The 5390-nt window shown below is 48.6% G+C and overlaps 1 pseudogene; it reads left to right on the forward strand.

Moving 5' to 3' along the window:
- The window catches only part of LOC148162910 (acrosin-like), a 39761-nt pseudogene extending 35584 nt beyond the window's left edge, over nucleotides 1–4177 (forward strand).
- Nucleotides 4178–5390: the final 1213 nt, after the last annotated feature.

A 5390-nucleotide genomic window follows, 5' to 3' on the forward strand; every position in this document is an offset into this window, starting at 1 on the left:
TAATATCATAAAAATAACATCATAAATGTTCTTCAGAAGAATAGACAAGTCATTTTAGTATAAACTAGTTAAATTTACTGAGCGCTTACCACGTGCCAGACACTATGCTAGGTGCCATGACATAACACTGAACTAAATAGATGAAGATCCCTATCTTCACGGAGCTTACATTGTAGCAGATGAAGACAGACACTAAATAAGCCCTTAAAATATATGCAGCCAACGTGTGGTCATGGCATTTAGAACAAAGGCATCACTATGATTCAATGGGGTCGAGAACTGTTTCATCAATTAATGGTGTCCAAGAAACTGAATATGCTTGGGAAAAAAATGAACCTTGAGGCCGTTAACCAAATGGTGGAGTAGGAAGTTCTGGAGGTCAACCCCCAACTGATATAGCCAGTAAACCAGAAAAAATTGATCAGAATCAACTGTTTCCACACTCTGGAACCTGACTGGACACACAGCAAGCAGAAGAGCACTAAGTGAAAGCGGAGAGCTGGTCCCAGGTGGAAGAGTGACACAGGCAAGCAGCTGCCACCACCCATCCCTCGGGCCTGCTGTGCTGACCTCGTGACCTGGGCTCCAGAACCAGGCTAGGGCCAGGGGTGGCGGTAGAAAGACTGCCCTCAAAAAGTCTGGGTTGCATATTTTGCACATTTAGGTCTCAGCTCTCTCAGGCTTCAGGGTTGCCTTGCTGGCATCTGTCAGTGATTTCAAGAGCTAGGAACACCTTTGCTTTTCCTTCCATTTTTGGAGCCAGAAACTTAAGGAAATCTCTGTCAGTTCACTGTGGTCTGACCACATATAACAGAACAGAAACATCAGCGACCACACACAACAAGGGTTATACACTTTGCAAAAACAGTTCGGAAAAGTTACAGACAGATGACTGTAGCCCCAAACAAGCACAAACCAGCAATCCCTGAGGAGTGGGAGAACCTGATTTCTAAAGTTACCACATTAAGATACTCAGAATGCCTAATTCTCATTAAAAAAAAAAAAAAAGCCAAAGCAAACAAAGAAATGAGAAGATATGGCCCATTCTCATGAAACAAAGAATTGGACAGAAACAATCCCAGAAGAAATACAGACATTGGAATTATCTTAAATGTGTTCAAAGAGCTAAAGGAATTTATGGACAAATAATTAAAGGAAATCAGGAAATGATATATGAACAAAATGAGATTAATAAAAAGACGGAAATTATGAAAAGGAACCCACAAAACTTCTGGAGCTGAAAAGCAAGTTAAAAAAAAAAAAACCTCACTAGAGGTTTCCAACAACATACTTAAGCAGGCGGAAGACAGGATCAACAAACTTGAGATAAGGCAATTGAAATTACCCAGTTGGAGAGGGGAAAAAAAAAGAGAATGAAAATGAACAGGGCCGGGGCACCTGGGTCGTTCAGTCATTAAGCATCTGCCTTCGGCTCAGGTCATGATCCCAGGGTCCTGGGATTGAGCCCCGCATCGGGCTCCCTCCTCCGTGGGAAGCCTGTTTCTCCCTCTCCCAATCCCCCTGCTTGTGTTCCCTCCTTGGCTGTGTCTCTGTCAACCAAATAAATAAAATCTTAAAAAAAAAAGAAAAACTTAAAAAAGAAAAAAAGAAAATGAACAGGGCCTAAGGAACGTGTGGGACAACATAAAGCATACCGATATATGCATCGTAAAGAGAAGAGAGAGATTTGAAAAAATAATGCCTAAAAACTTCCCAAACCTGCGGTATCTGGATGGCTCAGTCGATTGGGAATCCAACTCTTGATTTCAGCTCAGGTCATGATCTCAGTGTTATGAGATCCAGCCCCACATCAGACTCTGTGCTCAGCACGGAGTCTGCTGTGCCTCTCCCGGTGCACACACACACACACGTCTGCATAGGCTCTCTCAAATAAATCTTTAAAAACAAAAAAATAAAAAAAAACCCAAAACACTTCCCAAACTTGATGCAAGGCATGAGTACACACACCTAGCAAGCTTAATAAACTCCAAGCAGGATAAACCCAGAGGTCAACACTGAGACAGATTATAGGCAAACTGGTGAAACTTAAAGATAAAATCTTTGATAAGACAAACAGCCACTTTCTCATCAGACACCCCTAACGTCAGAAGGCAGTGGGATGACATTTAAAAAGCTGTCAACCAGGATTTCTACATCCAGGAAATGATCCTTCAAGAATGAAGTTAAGACTCCTCCTTCTTTATAACTTCAAAACAGATGGGAGGCACGTGGGGAGGGACTCATCTGCCCAACTCCAGCAGATCCTGTCCAGAACTGAGCTGAGGGGTTTAACGGGGGACAATGAGGGGGACTTAGAGCCGTACTGTGGGGAAATGAAATGTGTGTCCTGGATTTGAGTGTAGAGAGGAAAACCTTGGTCCAAATCCAGGACACACCATATCCCTACCATCATGTTTGGGCAAGTGGTGCTCCAGGCTCTTGATTGGAGGCAAGGTGAGTCACAGCGCTTAACACAGGGGGTCACTGTGGGGTGTAAATGAGGTGACACATACTGGCTGTAGCTGTGAATAATCATCTGGCATCAACACACATTCCTGTAGCCACATCTGTTCATCCTCCATGCACTGCCCCTCCTCTTCACCTGCATATGCCTCCAACACCCCACATCCTTCACATGTGTCTGAGGAGAGGCCAGGGGCATTGACTTTCATGGATTTTAGGTTGAAGTAGAGCATTTCAGGATGATGGGGGTTCCGTGGAGGGAGGAGGCAGGGCTTTCCCGAAACGTGTCTTCTGTGATCGATGACCACCGAGCCGCCTGGCTGTAGCCTACAGGATCGCACCTACACTGCAGGAGGCCCGTGTGAACCTCATCGACCTCAAATTATGTAACTCCACCCAGTGGTACAACGGGTGCATTCGTTCAATGTGTGTGTGCAGGGTACCCTGAAGGCAAGATCGACACCTGCCAGGTAACTTCCCTTGGGCGCCCCTTTCCCTGCCAACACCTCTTTTGTGAATCCCTGAACTCCTCTCCCTCCAGGGCCTTGCTTCAGTGACCCTTTCCCTGGTCCCATCTTTTTTTTTTCTTAAAGATTTTATTTATTTGAGAGAGAGAATGAGATAGAGAGCATGAGAGGGGAGAGGGTCAGAGTGAGCAGACTCCCCGCTGAGCAGGGAGCCCAATGTGGGACTCGATCCCGGGACTCCAGGATCATGACCTGAGGCGAAGGCAGTCGCTTAACCAACTGAGCCACCCAGGTGCCCACCCTGGTCCCATCTTGTAGCAGTGAGGATGGGAGGTGATACCTGGGGCCCCTACAAAGAACCAGTCACCACACAGAGAGCTTTATCCCACCGTGACACAGAGATCATATCACCCGAACACAACCCTTGAAGAGAATGCTTACCTCTCCTCACCAGAATACAAAACCTTTCAATCCACTTGTGCACACATGCCCATGCATGCATACAGCCTCATACATGGACACATGGGTCACTTATCTTCCCTCCTCACTGCAAGGAGACCCGTGACAATCCATCCCCTTCTCACATCCACCTGAAGCTGTTGATACCAACTCAAAGTTTACCACCACCACTTGTGTTCATGGCAGCAAGAAGACATGTGACTGAACAAACTGTCCTTCCAGAGCCTATGGCCCTCCTGAGCAGGGGAAAAGTGGCCCAGAGAGTGACTTCTGTGTCCTTCTGGGCAGGGGGACAGCGGCGGGCCTCTCATGTGCAGAGACAACGCGGCCAACACCTATGTAGTCGTGGGAGTCACAAGCTGGGGGGTAGGCTGTGCCCGAACTAAGCGCCCCGGAGTCTACATGGCCACCTGGCCCTATCTGAACTGGACTGCTTCCAAGATCGGTTCTAATGCCTTGCACATGGCTCAATCACCCACCCCTCCCCATCCGACTTCTCAAGCAATCCCGGCTAGACAACCCTCTGCCCGCCCTTCTGCTCGCCCTCCTTGGTACTTCCAATGCCCTCCTTGACCTCCTCCCAGCCCCCCTGCATCTCGACCTCGACCCAAACCCCTGGCCCCAACCCCACCCCTCCCGCACCTATCACTAAAGCTCCCCAAGTACTTTCTTTTGCCAAGGGACTACAGCAACTCACAGAGATCTTGAAGGGGAAGACCTTTTCTAATGCAAAGGGGTATTAGGAAATGGAGACCACAGATCTCCCAGAACTGACTGCCGCCTCCTGATCCAACCCCACTCCCAACAGACCCAGTGAGCCCTTTACTCCCAAGAAAACAAAGATGAAATAAATACATATAAATATAGGTATATAATTCTTTCTGGACTTCTTCCTACCTGCCCTCCCCAACTCAATCCAAACCCTCCCCCAGCAAATCTGTCCTCCCTCTGTCACCCTCCAACAAGGTGGAATTGCTTGTATGTCAGTGGCTATTGTGGTTTCCTAAATCTTGATTTTTGAAGTTGGAACAAGGCGATCTGGGGTGACAAGCCAGGTATGGTCTGGATCTCACACTCAGAGTCTCTGCTTATTAAATCAGTGCAGTTGGGCCCTGGAGCACTTCTGTGAGGTGAGCTGACTCAGAAGGAGGGGTATGGGTCTGAGTGCATTGGAAGAATGACCCCAGTCTGAAGTTTTGTAGCGTGGCCATCTGATGCTCAGTCCACATGGCCAACCCCAGGCAGGAGTCTGCCCTCAACCAGAATTGCTTATGTCCATCTGTGAATTCCTGAGAAAGAGATTTCGATGACCTCAGGTCAACTGCCCACTCTGGTCAGGGCCCAGATCTAGCATAAATGCTGGATTAGCCACTTGAGAATTAGAGATGGCAGGCTCCAGAAAGAAACCCCCGGGCTCCTGGCTGGGCAGTTGCTGCAACAAGCAACAGTCTCATACCTGTTCACCTGTTCACTGTGTGCACGTTTCAAGTGCAAGATGGTCCTGTGTTCTGGTTGCAAAGACAGATGGCAGAGGGTACAGGAGCATGAGGGAGGAACTTTGGGTGAGGAAGACCAAGGACGCTGTCTTTTCCTGCTGGGGCTGCAACAGGGGCTGATGAAGCAGGCATGAGTATTTTCAGGATTCGTCAGTCTGTCTGGGTTCAAACAACCCCCTGCTTTACCCTCATCAGCTATGTGGCCACAGGACCCAGAGTTCCCTGACGGTACCGCTGCTCAGGTAGGGCTGAGCCTTGTTGACCCAGGTACCCTCATCTCATGACCCGTGTATGGCAAGCGGTAGGTGGTTGGTGAGCACAGCGAGGGGCTGCCCCTTCCATCTCCCCCTGGAGCAGAGGGACCTGCTCCAAAGCCAAACCCAGACCTAAACTCCAGGCTCGAAGACCGTCAACAGCTGGCGCTCCGCCATCCACCTCGCAAGGCCTCTCTCATTCGACCAACATCTTTTGGGCACCCGACACATCTGGGAACCAACCTTCCCCG

This window comes from Eumetopias jubatus, unplaced genomic scaffold (genome assembly GCF_037043125.1).
Source record: "Eumetopias jubatus isolate StellerSeaLion01/CBP00866 unplaced genomic scaffold, mEumJub1_p1.0 scaffold_12, whole genome shotgun sequence".
NCBI lineage: Eukaryota > Metazoa > Chordata > Mammalia > Carnivora > Otariidae > Eumetopias > Eumetopias jubatus.